Source organism: Mirounga angustirostris, unplaced genomic scaffold (assembly GCF_029215605.1).
Source record: "Mirounga angustirostris isolate CCGP_5_RB_7025 unplaced genomic scaffold, mMirAng1.0.hap1 SCAF_13, whole genome shotgun sequence".
Taxonomy (NCBI): domain Eukaryota; kingdom Metazoa; phylum Chordata; class Mammalia; order Carnivora; family Phocidae; genus Mirounga; species Mirounga angustirostris.
Window position 1 is genome coordinate 36,728,849 of NW_026991721.1, and position 26,883 is coordinate 36,755,731.

The 26,883-nt window shown below is 45.9% G+C and overlaps 1 long non-coding RNA gene across 1 annotated transcript; it reads right to left on the minus strand.

The window, feature by feature from the left end:
* Positions 1-5,192: 5,192 nt before the first annotated feature.
* On the minus strand, positions 5,193-17,417 carry LOC135362348 (uncharacterized). Its single transcript, XR_010406920.1, has 3 exons — positions 17,041-17,417; positions 16,571-16,716; positions 5,193-9,392 (listed from the first exon to the last, which is right to left on the minus strand). It is a non-coding gene; the product is annotated as an uncharacterized LOC135362348 (long non-coding RNA).
* Between the last annotated feature and the right edge of the window lie 9,466 nt (positions 17,418-26,883).

Genomic DNA, 26,883 nt, shown 5'->3' on the forward strand with positions numbered 1-26,883 from the left:
GCCAATCTGTGGTCCTGGCAAACTGATATACAACTACACATATGCACATACACCTCGAGTTCTATACACAAATTCTAGGAATTCATAGTTCACTCCAGAATATCCATGGACCCCTGGTGAAGGACCCCACAAAGTTCTATTTCCCGAAAACATTCCAATGCCCATAACAATGACAATACTAACAAAAACAAAGGACAACTGTTTTAAAGCACTGTTCTAAGGGCTTTCTATGTATGCAATTATTTAATTTTTCCAATAACCCTAGCAGCCACAAGAAGCGAATAAAGATTCCGGTACCTGGAAGTGGGATGCTTTTGTAACAAATGCCCAATAAATTTGCTGGTTTAAAACAACAGATACTTATTTTCTCCCAGTTCTGGATGCCAGAAGACTGCAGTCTGTATCCCTGAGCTACAGTGAGGGTGTTTGTATGGCTGTTCTCTCTCCACAGGCTCTGGGGAGAATCTATTCCTGCCTCTTCCAGCTTCTAGAGGCCGCCAGCATTTCTTAGCTTAGGGCCGAGTCTGTCTCCACATTACCTTCTCTGTGTGTGAAAAATTTCACTCTGCCCTCCTTTTATAAGGATACATGTGATTGCATTTAGGACCCTTCTGGATAACTCAGGATAATCTCACCATCTCACATTCTTAACCTCATCACATCTGCAAAGACTTTTTTTTTTTCCCCATATAGGATAACATTCATAGGTTCTGGGGATTAGGACATGGATATCTTTTTTGGTGGGGGGGGCATTTTTCAGCCTCCTGTTATTTGCCTTCTGGCCCCCAAAGATTCACATCTGTCTCACATGTATAATAAAGTCACCCCACTCCAACACTCCCCCAAATTTCAACCCATGAAAGCATCAACTCAAATCCAAAATCTCATCTAAATATCACCCAGTCAAAAGTCCCAAATTTCACCATTTAAATCATCTACATCAAGTATGGGTGAGACTCTGTATGATCCATCCTAGAGCAAAATTCCTCTCCATCTGGGAACCTGGGAAATTAGAAAACAAGTTATTTACTTCCAAAATACAATGGTGGGGCAGGCAGTTATAGACATCCCCATTCCTCAAGGGAGAAAATGGAAAGAAGAAAGAAGAATTGTAAAATTTTAAAACCCATCAGTGAAAATTCCACCAGGTTTCAAGGCCTGGGAATAATCCTCTGTGGCTGAAGGCTCTGCCCTCTGGGCCCATGACGTGAGAGACGTGCTATTATTATTATTTTTTTTTAAAGATTTTATTTATTTATTTATTAGAGAGCGAGCGCGAGAGAAACAGCATGAGAGAGGAGAGGGTCAGAGGGAGAAGCAGGCTCCCCGCTGAGCCGGGAGCCCGATGTGGGACTCGATCCCAGGACCCTGGGATCATGACCTGAGCCGAAGGCAGTTGCTTAACCAACTGAGCCACCCAGGTGCCCCGAGACGTGCTATTATTATGTTCACTTCACAGACAAGAAAAAGGAGGCACAAAGAGGCGGAGCCCCTGCACAAGACCATATAGCTAGCGAGAGGCTGACAAGGGTGATGGGCAGGGACTCCCTCTGCAGATGTTCTCTGGGTTTAGGAAGCATCCTAGAAAGGGATGGGAATTTTTGTTGTTGCAAATTAAAAATACCTGCCTAATAACACTGTCTTTAAAAATACTTTTTAAAAAAAGATTTATTTATTTGAGAGAGAGTGCGAGCACAGAAGGGGCAGAGGGAGAGAGAGAATCTCCAGCAGACTCCCCGCTGAGCGTGGAGCCCAACTTGGGGCTTGATCCCACGGACCCTGGGATCGTGACCTGAGCTGAAATCAAAGAGCTGGACGCTTAACTGCCTGAGCCACCCAAGCGTCCCTAAAAATACTTCCGGAACAAGCAAAGCACACGTGCCAACTGTACTTTGCATCTCCTGCCTTCCCTCCTTGTGTGTGGTGATCTCTTTGATGAAAACCTTGCACTTGGAAGGGAGAAGCTCTGAGAAGACCAGAGGGAGCTTTACAACAGCTCCAGATAACTGTCCCATGCTGGTGACCCATATTATATAGGTTCCCACATTGGTGGGGACGGTGCACTTTCCAGTCAGACCTCTTTGGGGTCTTAGCTCCTTTACTACTAACTCCATGACCTCAGGCAAGTGATTTCTAGCCTCGCTATGCTTTCATTTCCTTTTGGTAAGTGAGGTGCCCCCCAAAATATACATTTTTAAAAGAAAATGCCTCATGTACCTTCAGCCTTGTTGTTATCCAAAGGTTCAAATTCTTGTGCCCAGGGGCGCCTGGGTGGCTCAGTCGTTAAGTGTCTGCCTTCCGCTCAGGTCATGATCCTGGGGTCCTGGGATCGAGCTCCACATCGGGCTCCCTGCTCCGCGGGAAGCCTGCTTCTCCCTCTCCCACTCCCCCTGCTTGTGTTCCCTCTCTCACTGTGTCTCTGTCAAATAAATAAATAAAATCTTAAAAAAAAAAAAAGACAAATTCTTGTGCCCCTTTTTCAAGTTCTTCTTGAAAAGTAACTAGTGGGAATATTAAATAAGTTCAATTTTCATCCTTCTAGATCTCACAAAATACATACTTTTTTCCCCCCCTTTCTCTTCTCTTTCCTTTAGCTTTCTGTATGATGGGGAAAAAAAACCTTTAGGGAAGAAAAGGTTAGCAGATTCATAAACCAGTTTTCCAATTACTGAGCTTTTGCAAAGAAAGATGCTATAATTGCTCAAGGTGAAGGGGAAAGCAAGAGATAAGAAAGTGATTTATCAGGAGGATGGATGGTAGAAACTTTCTGAAGGCCCAGGGAGTATTTTTCCCTGTCTTACCTATCAGCAGACATGAGGGGGAAAAAACTGCATACTAACCAGAAAATCCTAATTACTTGTGCTAGATTTTTCTTCTCTATTTACACACACACACACACACACACACACTGTAAAGGATAACTTTGTCATGACATTCCAGCTCAAGTGAGGGATAAGGATGAGTTGAAAGCCCAGAGAGGGGCACCTGGGTGGCTCAGTCGGGTAAGCATCTTCCTTCAGCTCAGGTTATGATCCCAGGGTCCTGAGATCGAGCCCTGTATTGGGCTCCCTGCTTGGTGGGGAGCCTGCTTCTCCCTCTCCCACTCCCCCTGCTTGTGTTCCCTCTCTCGCTGTGTCTCTCTCTGTGAAATCAATAAATAATCCAAAATTAATTAATTAATTAAAAAAATGAAAGCCCAGAGAGTGGGAGTTCCTCTGTTACTAGTTGAATGGCAAGGAAAAGCATGATAAATCAAAATAAACCAAAAAAGATACTGGAGGAACAGTTATCTGGAATTGGTGTGCTTTGATTTATTGTTATTTCCCACATCCTATCTTTGATACAGTCTCCATCTTCAGAAGGCCAAATGTGGACAAGGCCAAGGCAATTGCTTACAGACATCTGGCTCAACACTGGCTATTGAGTATCTTTTGGCTGATCTTGTGGTTTTTTCCTTGATGGAATGAAGCTTGCTCACTGGGGGTCTGATGAGCACATGGGTGTTTAGTCTTTTGAAGCAATGATGGGCATTTTTCCTGCAGTAGCCTTCTAGAACTCACAAAGCTATGAATTTATAACTCCTTTCACTGACTTCAGGTGAACAAAGCCTTTCCAATTGGGTTAATGTTTGACTTGGTTTACTTTTTGTATACTGTTTATGTTGTATGATCTATGTTTATTTATTCAGTAAATATTTACTGGGCAGTATGTCTAGACAAAGTATCCCTGAGAATATAATAAACTAGACAAATGTATCCCTGCTTTCATTAACTTTACAACCTATCAGGGAAAAGGATTATTAGGCTATTGTGATTGAGTATGATGAAGCTAATATATTGCTATTTAATAACAGCAAAATTTAAGGGAATGATTAGCAGGAGCCAGGTACAAAGTACATTCCATCTATTAACTCGTTTACTCCCTATGATAATTAGATACAGCTAATAATTTCTTATCCCCATTTAATAGACGAGGAACCTGAGGCACAGAGAGGAGAAATAACTTGTGCAAGGTTACCAACCAGTAGGCAGTAGAGCTGGGTGAAGAACCGGGGCAGTCTGGCTTCCGATCTGGTGCTGTTAGCTATTATGCTATAATTAAAGCAGCTCTAGGTGCACAGGGTCAGGGACAGAGCTCTTTAATGAGCAGGCTTGAGGCTGGGAAGTGTAGGTATATCCAATACAAACACTTTCAGCTTCAAGTGTTGCCCTAGTCAGCAGTGGCATAAACGAGGAGTTATTTTTCTACAGCAAAATGTCACGTGGTGTTTCTATCATTGGTGCAGAGACTGTAGGAAGCCTGAGTTCCAGGAGGCACCCCCTTTCTTCCTCCCACTGCTCTACAGCAGGTCCAGGTCTCTAGCCCATCTCCATGGGGTTGGGAGTTTTTGCTTGCATACTTTCCTCTTATCACGAAGGGAAAAGCTTTCCTGATGTTCCATGGCCAGAACTCTTCCAAATAATTAGCCAGAACTGGGTTATATGCCCACCTCCAGACTAAGACTAGGTCCTGCCTTCCCTGAGATGGAGGGATTTCTAGGAATCTGTAGGTAAAAAGAGAAGGAAGAGTGAATTTTGAGTTGGTAACCAATAGGGTCTGCCAGAAGGAATCCCATGTGCAAAAACTAAGGAGAAAACCAGAACATGACAAAAACAAGGGGTGGGAAGAGGCTATGTGGCTGGAGACAAGCTTGACAGGTGGCAAGAGATAAGGCTGGAAAGGTGAGAGCCCAGACCATGAAGGACCAAGCATGCCGTTTTAGTGAGTAGATGAAGGAGAATTTTAGACAGGGCCATGACCTGAGATGACTTGCTTAGAAAGATCATTTCTGGTAGCTCAGTGAAGAATATTTGAAGGGAACAAGAAAGATGAGAGATGGGGAAACTGGTTGGGAAGATGTCCTGAGCTCTCGTACACACATGATGGTGAGATAGGTGGGCCGCCGTATTTGGAAGGGAGAACCAAAGACGGTGATTAGATTTGGGAGCAAGGGCCCATAGGACACAAGAGAACTTTAAGGAATATTATCTGCATTTCCACTAGTAAAAACACAGAAAGACAGAACTGCTGAAACCAAGCCTTGGGAATCAAGTTCACAATAGTGAGTTGGCAATTACTGCAGAAGGAAAACCACAAAGGCCATTCATTTTAGTAAATTTGAATTTTATTATATATATATATACACACACACACACACATATATTTATTTATTACACTCACACAGTCATATCAAATAGTACCACAAAGCTTACAATAAGTCCCAACTCACCCCACTAACGCTGTGACTTCACAGAGCCATCTACTTAATTTAGTTGTTTCTTCTGAAATTTCTCTATGCTTCCAACATATTCATTCTGCTATTTCTTGACTTCTAATCATGGAAGATAGGATTTAGATTTCTCCCCATTTTACCTCTTCATCTTCCATCACACATGTGCATGAGTCACACCCAGCCCCGGCCTCCCAATATCATTATACCATAATTTAAAGTTAAAACAATATTCAGTGTTTGCTTTATTATGGTTGTGTGAATATTATTCATAGGTAAGACCTGTCAAACTTTATGATGCATTGTCTTTCTTGTACAATTTTTTTGATTATAAATTGCCTAGCTTTCTATGAATGAATCTAAAAGCAAATCATTACTTAACTCTCCCCTAGAAATGTAAATATTCTTTCAACATACTCAAACACATTAGCTTATCTAAGGGTATCATTTTGTTTCCTGAATACATCCACTGGTGAGCCTTGAGGCCTCCTGCTCCAATATGGACTGGTTGCTCTCTAACTAAGCCTGTGAATCAATTAGCTATTTCTGCACAACAAATCACTCTAAAATGTAGTGGTTAAAAACAACAATCACTTAATTCAGCTCACAGTCCCGCAGGCTGGAGTTTGGGCTGAGCTCTTCGCGCTGGTCCTCCCAGGCTCAGCTGGACTCCCTCAGGCATCTGCAGTTAACTACAGCCCTGCTTGGGAGGGTAGGGGTGAGGCAGCTGGCTGCAGGATGGCATGCCCCATGATTTCTTTTCCTCCAGCGGGTTAGCTGAGATTGCATGGTGGAGACGAGGACTCCAAAGAGAGAGAAAGGAAATACCCAAGACCTCCTGAGGCTAGGATTGGAACTGGTTCACCATGACTTCCATCTCATTCTCCCAGCCAAACAAGTCACAGTGGCAGTCCAGAATCAAGGTGTAGAGAAACAGATTCCATGTTTCAATGAAAGATTCTGGAAGTCAGTCTGCAAAGAGCATAGATACAGGAAGGTCACCAACTGGGGCTATCCATTCAAGCAACCCACCAGTCTGATGCATAGCCCATTGGGCGGGGGTCTCCTCTCACTACTATCAGGTTTCAGAAACCATACCAGTAATTTTTTTTTTTTGGTTGTCAAATGATCCTTTATTGAAACATTTTCCTTTGTAGTTAATTAGCGGAGCATTCCACTGCACCACTGTTGACGTCATCTATGATGTCATGAAGGTGGCGGTCATCAACATTGCCGCCCACAGACTGGGCAGTCCCCAGGATTTCTTTAATGGTTCCAGAGAGTTCTCTGGCTAAAGATCAGTGTCGCATCTGTCGGGCAATATTGACAATCTCATCAAAAGTGATTATTTCCACTGCGCTTAATGTTTTTCTGCTTCTGTCTGTCTCTTGGTGGTTCCTTGAGGGCTTTGATAATCAGGGCAGAGGCAGAAGGTACCACTTCAATCTGGGCCTGTTCTGAATGGTCAGTTTCACCGTAATCCTTAGACCCTTCTAATCACCGGTTGCCTTGGCGATGTCATCATCAACCTTTTTTGGAGACAGACCCAGCAGGCCGATCTTCGGGGCCAGGGCAGACGTGGCACCGACTTCGCCACCGGTGCACCTCAGGTACATGACTTTGATCTCGTTGGGGTCGAACTTAGGCGGCATGGCGGAGGTGGCTGGTGTCGGATGAACCTGGATTCGGGACGACCGAAGAAAGTTGCACCTTTGCCTCCCCGAGCCAAAAGCCAAAAGCCATACCAGTAATTTTAACTGCATGTGTGGGAAGGCGGAGGTGGGGCAGTGAAGGCGGTGGTTGGGCTGGTGCTGGTGCTGGTATTGCGATCTAGATCTAGGGCACAGTAAAGTAGATTCTGCAAGTGTTGGGAAAACTGCAAACTGGCTTCAGCTGTTGCTTCAGGAAGGTTTTTCTGCCAAGGTGAAGAGGTGGCCAGCGTGATCCTCTCAGGAATTGCAGATAGGAAGCAAACAGGAGGGAGCACGTCCCTCCGTCCTTCTCCAGCCCTCCCGTCCCCCTCTGGCAAACCCCTTCCCTATGAGCACAAGTTAACAGGGAGCCAGCTGGCCGAGGCGGAAGGCATTTTCAGAATCTCAGTCCGGCATCACGTAGCAGAGTATTACAAGTGTGGGTTTACAGTTCTGAGACAAGAGACAATATGCTAGTAACAGGCAGGTCCTGTTTTCTGTGACTTCTTATTTCTTGTAACTTCCTAAGAAAGGATGCGTGTAAGGTAAATTTCTTCAGGTCTTTAATGTCTAAAATATCGTTAGCCTACCACCACAATCACAGCTTGGCTGAGTATGGCATTCTAGTATGAAAATCATTTGCCCTCAGTATTTTGAAAGCACGTCTCCACTATCTTCTAGCACCTGCTGTGGCCACTAAGTCTGATGCCATCTGGATTTCTGAGCCTCTGTGGGTCTCGTTTTCATTGTTGATTGTTTGTTTGATCTTTTCTCTGTGGAAGCTGTTAGGATTTTCTCTTTATTCCTGCTATTCTGAACTTTCACAGTGATTTCCCTTAGTTCTGCTTTTTCTCTTTCTTTACATTCTTTTTTCTTTTAAAATTAATTCTGCAAAGTGCTCAGTGGGCCTTTTCAATTCGGAAACTCATTTCTTTAAACTGTGAAATTGTACTGAAATGTATTGAAGTCTTTGATAACTTCTTCATTTATTTTTTCTCTCTCTGGAATTTCTATTAATCTACTTGTGGCATCATCTAATTTTCTTATTATTGTTATTTTACTGTTAGCTGAGTAACCCCCCAGTTTTTAGTACGGTGCCCCCACCTTCAGCAGTGCCTGGTCTTCCGAGATAAGAATCCTGGTTTCACCTTGCCCAGGGTCCATCTTAACTCTGGGCTATGGACGGGTATTCACTGGATTGTGCGGGGCAGGACCAAAGATGCAGAGGGGCAGGACGGTGCCTCTTACGCAGGCCTTCAGCCCATTCCTCTGTTTGCAGCCCCACCTGTGCTCTGAATTTCAGATGTACTTGGTGCCTTCAATTTCTGACTCTCTGGGGATCCGTAGCATTCCCCAGTTTCCCTCTTGGTGTCCCCCCACTTCAGACTTTGGTTTCCATTTTCTCTGGTTGGCTAAGTCAATCTCACTTGTGCACCTGCTTTTATCCCTTTCGATCTACCTCTGACTCTGTCAGTACCACTGGAGAGCATCTCTATCAATAGGCAACGGAGACATGATCCTCTTAACTGAGAAAGATGGTGAATGTGCGTCAGAAGTTGTGCAATAATGTTGCAGAATGTTCCCTCATGAATCAAGGCATCCTGACTCTCTGCAACTCTCTCCCACGCTGAATCTGTGACGTGCCAATGGGACATTAGCAAATGCCAGTCAAGTAGAAGCTTGTGCACTGGGGGGTAGCCGCTGGCTGCTAGGAACTCTGAGACCACTGGGTGAAGAAGCAAAAGCCCCCGCCTGCAGAGTGAGAGACCACAGGGAGGGAGAAGCCAACCCACCCAGCAGAGCCCAGCCCACAGTCACCCCAGCTCCCCCCTGATTGCAAAGGGGTGAATTCGGTTAATAACAGCAGAAGCACCCACCTGAGCCCAGCCCAAACCACCGACTCGCACAATTGTGAGCAAATGATTGTGGTTCTCGCCCATCATGTTTGGAGTGGTTCATGACGCAAGGACTAACTGATAGGCAGGTGTCACACGGATGGTTTCTTTTTTGTTTCCTGTGCCTAGGGGTCACAGATCAAGGTTATGCTCCTTTTGTTCTTTGCGTCCCTGTAAGTTTACACTTCTATTTATCTCTTTATTTCCATTTTAGTATGGTTAGGGGGAAAAAAAAAGTAAACATACAAAGCAATTCCAACCCATTTAACTGCAAGTCTCTGTTCACTTCTTCATCGTCCAATAGATACTTATTGAGCACTAGTGGGTATCAGCACTTGTCATGCAGCTCTTGTTTTATCTGTACAGTAATATACTGCGTTGGGCATTGTCTTCCCCTTTCACACATGAGACAACCGAGACTCAGAGAGGTGAAGTGACTTGCTGGAGGTCCCACAATGAATAAGGAGGATTGTTGGGATGTATTCTTTCAGCTGAGTGCCGACAAAGCCCCCAATAGTTCCAGTACATTTTGTTGAACTAGAAAACAGACCATAGAGAAGCAAAAGTTGGGATGGATGTAAGACCCATCCTTGAGTAGACTCAACCAGCTAGCTGGCTGGATACAGGTGGTGAACAAGAAACAATGACTAGGAATTCCACCTCCTACTCGTCTGCCTTTGATCTGGAGATGGCCATGGGACAGCGCCATGAACAAAAAGGGACAACAGAGACATGGACATCTTAATTGGGGAAGGTGGAGCATTTGCTTCTAGGGGCTGTCTTGGCTCTTTCTCCTTCTCCCCTGCATCTTCTGCTGAGCATGGTTGTCAGCACCACTTGTGGTCTGCTTGTATTGGAGAAGATTGGTTGGTGCCACTTACAGGACGCTTTCCCAGGGTAAATGGTAGTTTCTGATCGTGCTCGTGGGTGGTGGGTGGGGAGCTAAGCCCCGTGAGGCTCAGTATGGTTTACGGCTGTCAAATGGTTAAAACTCCAGGCGTTGCTTGGGAAGTATTCCCAGAAGGCCCCCAAATGACTTTTGTGCTCGGTGTAAGGGAAATTAAGTGCCGAGAAAAGTGTGTTCAATTTAGATCCATCTGGTCTATTGCTTCTTTCCTTTCTTTTTCTCCAGGAAAGAGAACTATTCAAAGATATTTTGGGATTGCTTTAACCTGCTAGGGAGCAAGGGTGTTGTCAGCCTAGCATGCTGAAGAGCAGAGGGAAAAAGTGCTCTGATTCTAATTGGTAGTAAGCTCAGGTCAGAGCAGAGGTGGCCATCCAGGCTGCTGGCTCCCCAGGACACAGAACTTGGGAGGAAAGAAAGGGTGTGTAAGTTCGAGAACACATCTAGAAGAATGCAGAGGTGACCCTTGCTAGAAAATGGTCTCTTGCGGTATCTGCTAGCCAGCATGTGAACACCTGAAGCTGGGATGAACAATGTCACTGGATTCCAAATAGGAAAACCAAAACCACAGATCCTGGGTTTCCCAAGGGGCCCCAACTTCAAATACTCACTCTCAGTATTGGATCACGATTCTGGAGTAACTGGTCAGTGAACCTATGAACCACATGAGCTTATAATAAAAGGCATCAAACTATGGAACCCTGTATGACTGTTACTAAAAATGAGGTAGGTAATAATTTCCATGTATTAAGCATTTAACCATATGCCACTCGCTGTTCTAAGTGCTTTCCTGCCTTTCTTATCTTTAGTTCCTCCACCCCCATCCCAGGCAACCTCAAAAGTAGGTCCTGTTATCATTTGAGTTTTACACATAAGTATACCAAGGCTCAGGGAGGTTAGCTATGTTGTTCAGTATCTACAGCTAACAAGTGGTAGAGTGGGACCTGAATCCAGGGGACCTGCCTCTAGAACCCAGGACTACCTGGGTCAGAGCTACACAGCCAGCTGGTAGCACCGTTGTCTCGGAGAGGGACTGAGGGAAACAGACGGAAGGCTTTAACCTTCTACTTTATCATATGCTATAACGTGAGGCCCCCCCCCCCCTTAAATATGTGTTACTTGTTTGCTTTCAGCATATATGACAAAAGGAAAAGCAAGGCTGGGGAAAATGGGATAGCAATGCAGCATTTTCCCCTTTTTTTTGCAATGCAGCTTTTGAGTCAGGACAAGGCACTGTCCCCATTATGTTAAAGGTCGGAATTTATTTAGGCACGAGGCAAGTCTAGGCCGGGGGCCAGGAGCTACAGAAGAAGTCAGGAATCTCGGCATAATGGAATTATCTTCAGAACCCCTATAAGCCACCTGTGGGCAAGTGGGGCTATGGGCAGGTTTAAAGCGAGCCCTTGAGACAGCGCAGTGGGCTGGAAGGCACAGGTAAAGGTGAACTGAGAGAGTCCACAACCTGAAGGGCAGGGCAAGGTCACAGCTGGAAGAATGAGCAGCTGGAAGCCAGGAGCCCCAGAGTGACTAAGCGAGCAGGGGAGGGAAACGGATGTGAGGTCCCAAGAGGAGGACGGTGAGCATCTGCCTCAGCCAGGAAGCATCTTAGAGAGCTTCTGGTGATGTCTTGAAGGCAGATGAAGGCGCAGCAGGAGAGGAAGGTGAGGAGGGTCTACCTGGCCGAGTATGGGGAGGCAGGAAGGAAGGAGTGAGTCCTGCCAATGCCACACTAAAAACCGCTTGTTTGGCTGCCACGCAGAGCTTCCACATGCCTTATCATTTTGCAAGGTTTTCCTTTCAGGGATGTACACACTTGGGAGCATGCAGCTCACCCTTCCAGCTCCGTAGGAAGGAGACCCCTCAGAGGGGTGGCGATGGAGTGAGGCTCTCGGGCCAGTGGGTCTGGGCAATTGGCAGTACCTAATCTGTCTGGCTCTCCACCATAGCGGCTCACCTAGCACCAGGCCGGTCACGTGGTAGGAACTCAATCATTACTTGTTGGATTAATTGGTTTGATAAAGGTGTGAAATAGGGGCGCCTGGGTGGCTCAGTTGGTTAAGCATCTGCCTTCAGCTCAGGTCATGATCCTAGAGTCCCGGGATCGAGTCCCGCATCAGGCTCCCTGCTCAGCAGGGAGTCTGCTTCTCCCTCTGATCCTCTTCCCTCTCATGCTCTATCTCATTCTCTCTCTCTCAAATAAATAAAATCTTAAAAAAAAAAAAAAAGGTGTGAAATAGCTGAATGCCATTGGAAAAATTGTGCTGTACCTTGGGATGAAAATGTCAAACCCTTTTTTGGTCTTCAGTTAGTAATCCTCTTGATCAAAATACTAATAGTTCTGATTGCTAGCATTTATTGAGCGCTTACAAGTGTTAACCCTTTACGTTTTAAGTAACAGGAAGCCCAATCCATTTTTTGAGTTAAAAGTCCAGGGACAGATCATCCTGGGTCAGGTAAAGCTTAATCAGGGGTCTGGCTTGGTTTCTCTGTGATCTAGTTCTGACTTAGTCCATGTGTTGCATTTCTGCAGGCCAGATTTTACTCATGGATACAAAAGAGCTTCTGGCAGAAGCTGAGGCCACATAATGCCTCATTCATATCTAGGAGGAGAAAGAGAGAAAGAGAAAGAGAGACAAAAAAGAGAGAGAGATCGAGTCAGTCCTCCTCCTACCACCCAAACAACATTTCTGAATTTTACTGGCTGAACCAAACTGAATTAACCAGGAGAAAAACCACATGTTGATTGGCACAGCCCAGGTAACTCATCCCCAAACCAATCAGTGTAGCAACAGGGCTGGGATTATCCGAAGTGATTAGATCAGTTGTGACCTATCCCTGAAGCTTGGGATGCAGGCCATCCTCACTAAATTTCATGGCTACTTTCAAATGGGCAAAGAGATATTTGAATGTCCATTCATTTAACCCTCACAACACTCTGTGAATTAGAACCCATGGAGAGATGAGAAAAATGACTTCTGAGAAGTTAAGCAACTTGCTCAAGATCACAAAGCTAGTAACTGGCCATGTTGGGATCTCAACCCACGTCTGTCTGACTCCAAAGCTCATGCCCTTGGCCACTAGACTCTATTCCCCAAATCTTAGACATTGCATGAGTCTCTCTGGTTCCCTCTAAGAGAAACCTGTTCTTGTGATCACATCCATCTGTGCTGGAGAACTCCTTGGATCCAGGATGAGTCTCCTCTAACATAAAACAAGGACTCTCCAGAGAGCTTAGGCTATGAGATCAGCTTCAGAGACCTTTGGATTCCAGTCTCACTTCGGGGAGCAACACACACCTACCTACCTGGGTTCTGACCAAGATGTTGCTATAAAACCAGGACAGACAGTCCCTGTTTTTCTCTCAGTGGTCATTCATCAAGCAGTTACTGAGCATCTGCTCTCTGAGGACCCATCTGTCTGAACCAAAGGCTGAAATGTTGTTTCCCGTGTCCTTGTCTGGTCTTTCATTTTGGTCTGCTCTTTTGTTTATCACACCCAGAAGCCTTCTCCTCCTCCTGGACTAATGGTGGCTCTTTGTCTCATACCTGTACCCAGCCCATTTCCTTTCTCTGGACCCAGCACCTCTAGGACAGTAACTATTTGTCTCTTCTGAAAATTTCAATAACAATGGCTGTCTTGAGAAAGAGGTGGAATCTGCATCCAGTCTCAGAAGGGAGGCATGCCATAATCCGTTAGTAATGTTTGACCCAGGAGATGTTGGAACTGCAGCCTGCGTGGAGGGTACCTGACATTCCTGGACCCATACACTCACTGAAGCTTCATGTTTGGGACTCACAGAACCAGCTGCCCCCGTGGCTTGAGCTCCCTGATGATGAATTTCCTGGGCTAGCATAATACTGACAATCTCTAGATCCCTGCCTGCCTCCTCTGTTATGTAACTTTGAATGAGCCTGAGCTGTTTACATGTTAGGTACCAGAAGGATGGAGTAGTCCGGAGAGAAAGAAATATAAGAGTGATGATATAGGTCTGATACAGGCCAGAGAATCTGAGGTGTGGTTTAGAATGTCAGGGTCAGGGCGCCTCGGTGGCTCAGTCGTTAAGCGTCTGCCTTCGGCTCAGGCCATGCTCCCAGGGTCCTGGGATCGAGTCCCATATCGGGCTCCCTACTCGGCAGGAAGCCTGCTTCTCCCTCTCCCACTCCCCCTTGCTGTGTTCCCTCTCTCACTGTGTCTCTCTCTGTCAAATAAATAAATAAAATCTTAAAAAAAAAAAAAAAAAAAGAATGTCAGGGTCAGGGGCGCCTGGGTGGCTCAGCTGTTAAGCATCTGCCTTCAGCTCAGGTCATGATTCCCCGGGGCCTGGGATCGAGACCCACATCGGGCTCCCTGCTCAGCAGGGAGTCTGCTTCTCCCTCTCCCTCTGCCTGCCTCTCTGCCTACTTGTGATCTCTCTCTCTCTGTCAAATAAATAAATAAAATATTAAAAAAAAAATGTCTGGGTCAAATGCCACTAAGCACTAACTCATTCTGGGAGCCTGGGCAAGTTTTTGCCCCTCACCTGGCCTCAGTCTCCCCATGTGACATTGGACTACATCAGGAATTGTCAGTGGGGATGAAACTACTTCTTAGGGGGTGATTTGGACTTCTGTAGGGACATTCTCAGTGTCACAGTGATTAGAGGCTGCTTCTGGAATTCACTGGGCAGGAGATAGGAATAGTAGGTAACCTACAACATGTAAGACAGTCCCTCACAGCAAACTGTCCCTCACAACTGTCCCATGTCCTACTGGACACTCATGGACAGGAAAACTTGTTCATAATTACCTGATGCTAAAATCTGGCTCTGCTTTAATATGAATACAATTCATTTTTGGCACAACTGGTGTACATCGAATTTTTGAAAAAATGGAATTACCACATAAATCAAGGGTAGAGTACATCTTAAAAATAGTTGTATTGAGTTGTGATTTACATACTATAAAATTCACTCATTTCTTTTTTTTTTTTTTAATGTTTTATTTATTTATTCATGAAAGTCAGAGAGAGAGAGAGAGGCAGAGGCAGAGGGAGAAGCAGGCTCCCTGCCTAGCAGGGAGCCCGATGCGGGACTCGATCCCAGGACCCTGAGATCATGACCTGAGCTGAAGGCAGATGCTTAACCATCTGAGCCACCCAGGCGCCCCAAAATTCACTCATTTCTAAAGCATTATCAATCCAGGGAAGTATTTAGCCGCTTCAGTGATGTCAGTGGCCTGGATAAGCCAGGCCACCATCACCATGGTGCAGACTCAGAACATTTCCATTCCTTGTACCTGTTTGTAGTCAACTCCTGCTCCACCCCCAGGCAGCTATTGATCTGTTCTCTGTCTCAAGAGATTTTTTTTTCCAGAAATTTCACATAAACAGAATCATACAACATGTAGCCTTTTGAGTTTCTCTTTTTTTTTACTTAGCGTAACGTTTTTTGAGGTTCAGCTGTGTTGTGCCATGGGTGATTAGTTTGCTTGCTTCTTAGGACTGCTGAATAGTATTCCACTGAAGTGCACCACCCTTTGCTTTTCAACCCATCGCCAGTGGACAGACATTTGGAAGGTCTCCCTGTTCTGGCTGTTATGAATAATGCAACTGTGAAATTTCCTGTACAAGTCTTTGCATGGACGTGTGTTTCTGTTTCTCTTGAACATATACTTAGGAGTAGAATTTGTTGGGTTACCTTATTAGTAGTACTACTTTAATCGAGAGTTGTTTAAATTCTTTTGGAATTCATTTTGGCCAGCGCAAAATGAACCACTGAACCACCAATGCTGGAACTCATTTTGGAAAACTGACAGGACTCATGATCTCTGAGTCACCAATACAACACCCCTGCATCCCTGTGCATTTGGAGCTCAAACAGACATATACACTGAATCATATACATGATTTTGTGCATAGGAGGAGGCTCTGACTTCATTATGTCTCTAGTTGGGTTGTACCCAAACATGTCTGTATTGAAGTATATATTCCTAATAAATTAACTTCTTCTATTTAATATAGTAAGAATATTAGGATGATTTTTTAAAAATCATATATACAGGTTGCTTATATTATTTCTGAGTTTCATTTCAGGATAGTAAAGAGGGTACATAAAATATTTTTTAGAGTAAGGGGGCCTTGGGACAGATTGGGAAGGACTGATGACTTCAAGGGCCCTGATACCTGTGAGTTTTAAAATCTTGTGCTCAGAGTGGCTTCATTAGAAAGGCTACTGCGGGTAATGCAGAGTTGAAGCAAACAGCAAATCAAAGCAATTGTCTTGCACCAGTTGCTTTGATCATCTGACTATGGCCTAGCTCTTTTAGGCCAGAAGCAGAGAGACTGAGAGGAATAAAAAACCCAAGAGAACCATCTTGAAAATGTACAGGAAGAGCTTCAGATTCTATTACTCAGCCTGGGTTTCACAGTGAGTCAGAGTCACAGGCTGACCCAGCAGGTCTCGCCCCACATGCTACAGAGGCAGAAAGGGAGGTCGGCTCGAGGCGCACCCCCCCCCCTCCGCACCCCCTGCCAGCTAGCTCTGGGGGATCATGAAAGCCTCCTGACTAGATGTCTCTTCAATCAGATGTTCTGTAGTCCTAGAGAGACTGAGCCTGGGGAGGGAAAGGGATGAACACAGAGCAGACCTCAGGCTCCTTTCTGCTTGCCCAAGCAACTCCGGCTCAGGCTTGCCTCCTCTCCAATTAACCTGACCTACCGTCCAGGTAAGAAGGCAGCACTTGCCTGTTGTGACTCAGGCAAGGGAGTTGGGGAGGTCTCACCACCTCCACCCGTTTCAGGTGGTTCACCGAAGTATGTGCCTGTGTTACTTTACCTCCCTGAAGTCCCGGAAAATAAAACGATCTCCACTGCGTTATGTTCCTCGGTGCTTTCTTGCCCCTCGGTGCAGGAACTGGAGACCACCGTTGATTTGCTCCATGATCTGGCTCAGCCGGTGTCAGGTTCTTCCCACTCTCAGGGCTGCCTCGCCAGTTAAAGAGACATTCATTAGAGCAGTGAATCTGACGCTGGGAGATCAGGCCATGCAGGAAGGGGGCACAAGCATGGCCTTGGGACCTCTGGACCCGCCTGTAAATAGGTTGTAGACAGGGAATCCCAAGGTTGGGCTCAGCAAGCCCCCAACACCGCCCCCGCCTCCCCCACCAGGAAGGCCTTCTTGGAAGTGGGGGTATGGAGGAGGAGGGAATCCAGTGTTCTGGGGCTGTTTTGTCACCCCGGGTCATGTCATCACACAATTCTGGATTTCTAGGGCTTGGGTGTTTGTTTTGTTTTTAAAACACAGACCTTGACAATTCGTTCGCAAAAGCGCCAGATATCTGCAAAGGAAGCGTCGTCCCAAAGGAGCCTCTGGTGCCCACAGCGGTCCACTGGGCCTTGGCGACTGGGGCACACACCTAGGACGCGGCTGCCTGGCCTGCCGGGGCCGGGGGGGCCGCGTGCGCGGGGCAAGGACGCGGGCAGGGGCCGGGCAGGACGCCTGGCCCAGCGGGCCGCCCACACGCTGGAGGCCCAGCTGTCCATGTGGAGCCCTGCAGCTCATGCCCAGGGTGGGCACCAACCTTCCTTTTATCTATGCTAAGCTCCAGAGCTGCACTGGGCTTTCTCAGGCACAAGCCCGCGGCGAGCGAACATTCTAGGCTACCGCAGGCTGCTGCAGCCCGAGGCCCAGCCGCCAGCGTGCGCAGGAAGAGGAGGGCCGGGTAGGGGCCCGAGCTAACCGCCCCCGCTCCCGCCCCCGCTCCCGCCCCCGCTCCCGGGGCGGGACCGCCAGCGCCGAAGGCGGGGCCTCGCAATTTGCCGCCGCCTCCAGCTCGCTACCTTCCCCGAGGCGTTTTCTGGCGTTTATGATGGGAGAACTGCGGACTGTGGGACAGGGCGCTTTGAAATCTGGCTTCTTCAGGGCTTCTGGAGCAAACTTCCCAGCTGTGGAGTAATCCGGAGCTCCAGGAGCTCTCTGGGAAGCTGCTCCATTACAGACATTTACAAAGGAAAAATTAAAAAGAATAGTCAGCCTGGTTTTGATAAGAGGCGCCTTTCTAGCCCTGGGAAGCCGGGAGTGTGTGCCTTGCAAGCAAATCGCAGTGCCTGCCTGAGCATCCAGGGAAGCCGAATTCACGGCTTTAAAAAACAGTGATCATACCACCCACCTGCTTTTAAGAACTAAACCTAGAAATGTTAAGGTTATTTTTAACTCCGTTATTTGCTCACTGCTGATTAAGCACACACTTTCCTCTCACCCAGGTAGATGTATAGAGGAAGCCAGCAGGGTAGAAAGAAGTATGGCCAAGGGCTTTGGAGTCAAGCTGTTTGCATTTGCATCTAACCCTTCAACTTCCTATCTTTGTAACCCTCCGATCCTCAGTTTCTCATTTGAACCCTCCTAGGGCTGCTGTGAGGATTAAATGAGACCCATGGAAAGTGCGTAGAATAGGAGCAGGCATAGGATGAGCATCCCAACAAACGTCAGTGGTTATAAAGTGCCTGACCACCAGTTTGCATACGCAGCAGCTAACCCGTGAATTAGTTAATTTTTATAGTAGGATGGTGGGCTTTGTCGCTATACACAGGCTGGTGCACAACCATGAATTCTTTTCCTGTAGGGCCCATCACCATTTCAAGATCCGTTTCTATTCTATAAAATGTTAAATTGGACAAGGTCCAAATAAATCATCATGTCCCCAGACCATTGAATTTTTAAAATGTAAACTCAATGTTTTTTTAGCATATATGCAGAGTTGACCAACTATCACTGTAATCTAATTTTAAATAATTTTCATGACCGGCTCACCTGGGTGGTGCAGTTGGTTAGGTGTCAGACTCTTGCCTTTGGCTCAGGTCCTGGTCTCAGTGTAGTGGAATCAAGCCCCCTGTTGGGCTCCATGCTCAGTGGGGAGTTTGCTTGGGTTTCTTTCTCCCACTCTCTCTGCCCCTCCCCTGCCCTCTCTAAAATAAATAAATAAATCTTTTTAAAAAATTCATTTTCATCACCGCCCCCCCAAAAGAAACTGTACCCACCAGCAGTCATTTCCTACTTTCTCCCAACGCCCCTCCTCCCAGCCTTTTGGAGTCAGTCTCTACAGATTTGCCTATGCTGAACATTTTATAAAAATGGAATCATATAATATGTAGTCTTTTGTGACTGGCTTTGCTTTCACTTAGCCTAATGATTTCAAGGTTCATCATAAGTCAGTAGGCCTTTGGGTTGTTTCCACTTTGGTGCTATTATGAATAATGCTGCTGTGAATATTCTGTACAAGATTTCATGTGGACAGATGTTTTCATTTCTTTCTTTTTTTTTTTTTTTTAAGATTTTATTTATTTATTTGACAGAGAGAGATAGCGAGAGAGGGAACACAAGCAGGGGGAGTGGAAGAGGGAGAAGCAGGCTTCCCGCAGAGCAGGGAGCCCAATGTGGGGCTCGATCCCAGGATCCTGGGATCATGACCTGAGCCGAAAGCAGACGCTTAACGACTGAGCCACCCAGGTGCCCCTGATGTTTTCATTTCTCTTGGCTAGCAGGAGTGCAGCTCCTGGGTCATTAAGTAACTCTGTGTTTATCCTTTGAGGAACTGTCAGTCTGTTTTCCAAAAGTGGCTGCACCTTTTCACATTTTCATTTTTTAAAATTTTTTGCTCCATTATTTTTTATTGTTATGTTAATCCCCATACATTACATCATTAGTTTCTGATGTAGTGTTCCATGATTCATTGTTTGTGTCTAACACCCAGTGCTCCATGCAGAACGTGCCCTCTTTAATACCCATCACCAGGCTAACCCATCCTCCCACCCCCCTCCCCTACCTTTTCACATTTTTATACTGGCAATGTACGAGGGTTCCAACTTCCCCACAGCTTCACTAATACTTGTTACTGTCTGTCTTTTTTACAGTCGTTCTGGTAGGTGTAAAGCACGATCTCATATGGTTTTCATTTGGATTTCCTTGCTGGCCAAGGATGTTGGGCATCTTCTCATAGCTTATTGGCCATTTGCCTGTCTTCTTTGGAGAAATGTCTATTCAAATCTTTTGCCTGCTCAAAAATCATTTCATTTGTCTTTTTGTTGTTGAGTTGTAAGTGTTCTTTATAGATTCTGGATTCATGTCTAATCCGATATATATGATTTGCAAATATTTTCTACCGTCCTGTGGGTTGTCTTTTCACTTTCTTGATGGTGTCCTTGGAAGCACAAAAGGTTTCAGTTCTGATATAGTCCAACTTGTGAATCTTCTCTTTTACCACTTGTCCATTTTTTGTCATATCTAGAGTTCACTGTCTAATCCAAGGTCATGAAAGTTTACTCCTATGTTTTCTTCTAAGAGTCTTATAATTTCATCTCTCTTATATCTTCTGAGAGTCTTATAATTCTATCTTTGTTCAATTTCAGTTGAACAAAAAAGGAAACTAAGACCCCGTGAAGGTAGGATTTGCTCCAAATTACGTTGCTAATAAGTGTCAGGTAGGTAATTCTTAAAAGAACAGCTTAACTTTATACAAGCTGATATCAATAGAACTTCAAGACCTAAGGCAGCCTCAAGTCACGTTAAAAATCAGAGTCTAAAACCAAATTTATACTCATCCTGAAATGGAATCAACCTTTAATTGGAGGCTATAGTACAGTAAGAATAGACGTCATTTCTCGAGCAATTAGCCTGGGTCAGGCCCTGCAACATGTATTCTCTTTCCACTTCTCAAAGCCACATTGTCAATAGGTACTATTATTATCCTTATTTTAAAGATGAGGAAATGGTTCCCAGGGTGCTTTTTAAGTAACAGGTCTGAAATCACACAGTTAATAAGAGGCAGAGCTGGATTTTAAACCCAGGGCTGTCATTCTTCTTGTAGGGTGAACTATTGGAAAAACTAATGACTATGGCTGAAACCCTAATAAAAAGGCCTCTGACAAGATTGGTACCTGCTGGTGACACGAAGTGGACCGCAACTGTCATGCCCATTCCTTGTCACATCTGTTGGTAATTTCTCTTGGTGGGGTTGTGTTGATTTGTGGTGGCGAGAACCCAGACACCACAAAGCATCTGGGCTGCAATGGAAGTCCTGATTCGTTCTCTTTAAATCCAATTTTCCACTTGGTTTGGCTAGGGCAGGAGGATGTCAAATTCTGTGACAGAGGTCAGCCCTATAAGGTGTTTGTCTCTATTTACATAATTCACTGGAACATTTTGGGGGGAGGGGAAATCCATCTTCACTGACATTAGCCTCGGGAACTCTTCCTGGCGGGAGAGAGAAGCAATCCCAGAGTTAGGCCCGTACAGAGGTCTAAGTTCAGTTTCAACCAGGCATATTTATTTACATGTAGAAATTCCCAGTGGGAAGCTGAAGAACACAACTTAGGAGTGGTCCCCAAGCGGGAAATTGAATAGTACACTAAGCTCCTTTTATTTCCATTTAATTTACCGTTGGTATCATTACCATTATTTTGTTAATCATTTCACTAGCAATGATGTAACTTGGGACCAGCCGAGGTAATTGCGGCCAAATGGGGGAGACGCTCATCTGCAGTATTTTAGTTAGCAAAAGCTTTCATTCACCTTTTTAGGGATGGGTATTAGTTCTTTCCTTTATTCATGGAGCAGAGAGCTGCCGGGAAATGCTGAAGATATTAAGAGCTCCCTGCAGCTTAATGAACTCTACACTTGGTTGAAAAGAGGTTTCTGTAATTTTCAGCTTGCTGCTGCCTGAAAGTATCACACTGCACAGCCAAGTGGTTTCCTGAGATTCTAACAAGCCCATGTGAAACACCAGGACTGCCCCATGGCCTGAGCAATTTGGAGTAACTGTTCACCCTTGGCCTCAGAGACCTGACTCTACTGTCTGATAGGCTGTGTGACTTTGGGCAAATTGCTTATGCTCTCTGGGTCTCTATTATTTCTCAAAAGGAGAAATACTACTACTTATTGCATAGATTCTCAGGCAGTAAATGAGGTAAGATGGGCAAAAGGCTCAGAGCATTCCTTGTTCCAAACCAGGTGTTCAATAGATGCTGTTTCTTTCCTGAAAAAGTGCTTGTATGGACTTTTCTCCTGAGCTTCAGGATTATTTGGGAGCCAAGTACAAGGAAGTTTTGAGAAACTAGTGGCTGGAAGGAAGGTAGTTTTCTGGTGGCAAAAGTGAAGACCTTGGAGAGGCTACAGAGGTGTTCATGATAGGACACAGACGGCTCGTTCACCCTGAGACTCCAAGGTGGTCTTTGTTTGGGGGCTGGAGCCCTCCTATGCCCTCACTCACTCCTCCCCTTAGCTCACTGCTGTCTTTCAGTCCCTCTCCTATGCTAGACAAGCCCTTCTCAGGGTCCTTCCGTAGGCTGCTCCCTCGGCCGGTCTCCTCTCTCCCCTAACCCCCTAGTCACCTAGTCCCCTAGGTCTTGGCTTCTCCCTCATGTCCTCGCTGGACCTGTCCCTGATCAGCCCTCACAGATCACCCTGTGGTGCTCTGCCCAGTGCAGACTGGTTCCTAGCTAAATGGGCTTCTGTTTGTATGAGATTTTTAATTTCAAGTATCTCTCACCACCAGTTGTTTCTCGAAGCCTGGGTCTGGGACTATTTTGCTTACACTCTAGGAGGTGTTCCGTAATGCAGGTTGAAAGAATGAAAGAGGAAACCCTTGGGGAAAACAGGGGAAACAAATGGGTGGCTTTGATGCTGACTGTTGAACTCTCAGTCTTGGGCTGACTTTTTTTTTTTTTAAAGATTTATTTATTTGAGAGAGAGAGAATGAGAGAGCACATGAGAGGGGGGAGGGTCAGAGGGAGAAGCAGACTCCCTGCCGAGCAGGGAGCCTGATGTGGGACTCGATCCAGGGACTCGATTCAGGGACTCCAGGATCATGACCCGAGCTAAAGGCAGTCACTTAACCAACTGAGCCACCCAGGCGCCCTTGGGCTGACTTTTAAGCAAAGGCAGGAAGATGAAAGGATTAAAACTGGCTGAAACAGTATGCATTCTAGGTGCAAGGAGCTCGTCTAAATACTGCTGTGCATTAACTTCTTCAATCTTGATTATAATCCTATAATTACTGTCACCCCCATTGTAAAGATGAGAAAACTGAGGCCTAAAGAAGTCATTCTCAGGTAATAAGTAGCAGAACCATGACTTGGACCAAGACGCTCTGGCTTCAGAGTGTATGTTCTTAGCCATTATCTTATCTGTTCGACACACATTTTCCTTTCCCCCTAGATAATGTTTTCCTGCTCCAATCCTCCCCTTCCCCACACCCATACATGTTTTGGGCCTCAGGTCCCAGGTGATATAGCACTTCCTCAGGGAGACCTTCTCAGACTCCCACCCTAGCTTGAGCCCCAGGTCATCAATACTCACAGCATCCGAATTTTGTATTCACAAATCCTGATGGGTTATTTCCTCCCTGATTGCAGGGCATGGCTTATTTATTTCTGGACCCTCTGTAGCAACTAGCACAAGGTTCAGCATATAGTCGGTGCTCAAAACTTGGTTATAATGGAATGCTCCATGTCCTCAGGAGCTAGCTGTTAATAATACCCACGTTTGGTGAAATGTCATTACTTATCAAAATTGCTTGCATGAACCTTACCCAGCTAGCCCACATCTAGAAATTTACCCTAAGGAGATAATCATGCAAGGACAAAATAATGTTGATGCAAGTATCGTTGATAATGGCAAAAATTAGGAACAACCTAAAATGGTGATCAAGGGGGGGGTCTAGTTAAATAAATTATGTTCTCACCACATAATGGGATCCTATGAAGTCGTTAAAAGGATAAGATAAGTAAATTTACAGATGATGAGTTAGAACTTTATCCACGCTGTATTGGGGAGTGTTTAAAAAAAAAAAAAAAAGAACAGAAGATTAGAACCATAGAGCTGAGCTGAGCTTTACTGAGAGCTTATTGTCAGGCGCTGTGCTAAGCCCTTTTACATACATTAGCTCATCAATCATCACAACAGTCCTATGGAATAGGTTTCTTCTGTTATAATCCCCGAGTTTACAGACAAGAAAACTGAAGAGTAAGTGGCAAAGCCAGATTTCAACCCTTGGTTATCTCCAGAGCTTGTAATCTCTATTATACTGTCTCTGGATCCTGTTACGTATTATTGCATAAACACTATGACAGAGACTGCCAGATACCCTTGGATATCCGTTTCTCCCTTCCTTCATAGTAATAGGATTTGTAGCTGAGCAGATGGCTGCCAGAAAAAGGACTACATTTCCCAGTGTCCTTTGCAGCTATGTAACTTAGTTCGGGCCAATGGGATATAAGCAGAAATATATGTATTCCTTTGGCCTTTCTTGCAATCTCTCTTGTTTTTCCTTCCTTCCTTTCCTCCTTTTTTCCCCCTTCCTTTCCTTCCTTTTTTCCATTCCTCTAGAATGCAGATGCTGTCCTCGGGAACATAAGATGGAGGCCACATACAATACAGTGACAAGACGGAATGAGCCGGGGTGACTGACACAGTGGAGATCCTCGCCAATCCTGAAACACCTAGGCAGACGTCCACGTGAGAGAGAAACGAGCTGTGATCACGTTTACATCATCATCATTTTCGTTGTCAGTCATTTGTAGGTGAACATAACCTAACACATGCATCCAGAAATTCTTGCAAGGATGCTCAGAATGTTAACAGTGGTTCCCTCAGGATTGCAGGATGTGTAGTGATTTTTACGTTATCTTCATAATTCTCTGGGAACATGAGCCACTTCTTACAAAAGCAATAAATCAAAAGAAAAATATACCACAGTACCCTCTACCTTCTGCCCTACAGTTTCAGTTCAGTGGCCAAGTTCTCATCTGCTCTCAGCCCTTCCGTAGCACCGTGTTTCTGGATGACTGCTCCCCCTGGCTCTCTGGGGTGCACTTTTGGCTTGCCTGACATTGAGGTTCAAGCTTACATTTGCAAAAATGCATCTGCAGTACACCATTGGGTTGGGGGGGGGGGAAGAAGATTAGCTCCATGCCCTCCTCCTCCCTGGGAAGGGAAGAAAACCAGAAAATCAAGCCAGTTAATGTCTCCAGAGAGAAAACATATGGAAATAGATCTGTAGTTCATTCATTTATTCAATAACTATTGATGGGGCATATATGGTTCTAAGCTCTCTTCTAGGTATGAGGATACAGCAGTAAACATGGACTCTGTTGTCATGAAGCATACAGCCTAGAGGAAGGGACAAGCAAGCATTGAGATGCCTCTGTCCTACCCTGTCTTCCTCAGCTAGGTGGTCTGTGTCTGAATCCATCTGTTAGTGATAGTTCTACCCCCCAGAAGATTTGGCCAGTCTGATGGGAGCGTCAGCACTAGAAATGATTGCAACAGAGACAGGAGTCAGATCCCATACAGGGTTGTGTCTGATAGCAAAAGGAATGCCCAGCCTTGCCTGGAGGAGGGGTACAAGGAAGGCTTTGGAACCATAGCAGCTGAGCCAAGTCCCAGTGAATGAAAGTTACCAGGTATGTCTCAGGCCCAGTGAAATGATTCTCTCTGAGATGCAGACATCAGCACTAGTAAAATGCACGGGGCCCTTTATCTTTCAAGTACACCAGAGATCTTGGCTATAGTCTAAAATGGGTTTCAGATATCTATGAGATAAACAGATGAGTTCAGTTTCCTAATCCTGAAAAGGCTGTTGTTTAGGGGAGAAGACAGGGTTGGGGAGGGGGTAGGGTATCTACCAGGCTCTTGGTCCCCAGCCTGGTCCCAGGGACTTGTGTCTGAGCCCTATAGAGGGCAAGCAGAAGGGCAAGCTGGAGGAGCCGTTTGCAGGACGGACTCAAGCAGCCTGCCAAAGGGGTAGGTGACAAGAGATGGTTAGAGGGCATGTCCTTCTTCCCGTGAGCTCTCGTACTGCCCTGTAGCTTCCCTGAGGGAATGCTCTGGGAATGCAATGCTGCCTTCATTCTTCAGGGCTGCAGGTCTGGGAACACCAGAACACAGTGCTTTGAGGAGGAATGCATCCTCACCAGGCGCAGGCAGGATCTGAAGGGACAATAGAGTACCTTCAGCGGCTCCTCAGGCAGTGATGATCAGTGAGGGTCCCAGAGAAAAGAACACATGGGAAAGACTCATGGAAACAGGGGAGCTGGCCTTGAGGATTCCCAGAAATACTGTGGGAGGAGGAAGGTGCTGGATTAGGGGGCTGAGCCTGAGGTCCTGTGCTGGAGACCAACAGGTGACAGTTGAGATACCTCTGTCCCGTTAGGTCTTAGCCTGGGCTCCCTGAAGGCAGAGCCTGAGATAAAGGCCTGCATGGAGTTTATTTGGGAATATGATCCCAAGGAGCAGGAGGGATGGAGGAGGGGAAGTGAAACATACACTATGAGGATGTGTTGTGGAGTTGGCCACCCCGTGATGCGTGGCAGCTTCTGGGAATCTAATGGCATGCGTCTCAGGACTGTGCCCAGGGGTGGAAGAGGGAAGTGTATGTCCACTGGCTCAGTACCCTCTTGGTCACAGTGGCCCGAGGGTGTTAATTGCCCAGCACTTCCAGCAAGTTCTCAGGCGTCCCGCCCAGGGTGTCAGAAAAGGCCTGGGGCATGAGAGGTGGCCCAAAGGGAGGGACTGACAGGTGTCCCTGCTCAAAGCAGGCTGAAGTCTGTGTTGAACTGATCACTACACGGTGGCTGGAGTCCAAAGTGGGCTGGCAGGATCTGGAGGAGTAGACAAGAAGTGCCCAAAACAGGCACCCATGAGCCGGTGAGGCCTCAGAAACCCAAGTTACAGAAGTTTCCAGAAACAAGGAAGAATAATGATATGTTGTTATTGTTATTAATAAATAATAGCTAATATTAACTGGGCACAAATCACATGCTAAATCCTTATGGATACATCATTGCACATAACCTCATAACAACCCTTTGTGGTATGTGCTATTATTGATCTCTACCATGCAGATGAGGAAACTGAGGCAGAACATCACTTCCTCAAGGTCATACAGCTTGTAGGTGGTAGAGCCACGCCGCCTCCCCATAAGTGAGGGGACAGGCAGCCTGGCTCTGGGGAGTGGCATGCATCTCCCCAAGCCCTTTGACTCTCTGGTCCCCAGTGCCAACTGTAATGGACTTTTCTCTCAGTCAGGGGCCTCTCTGTATGAGATTGTTCAAAGTCATGGTGGGTGCATCAGGGAATGCTTTAGAGTCCGCTTC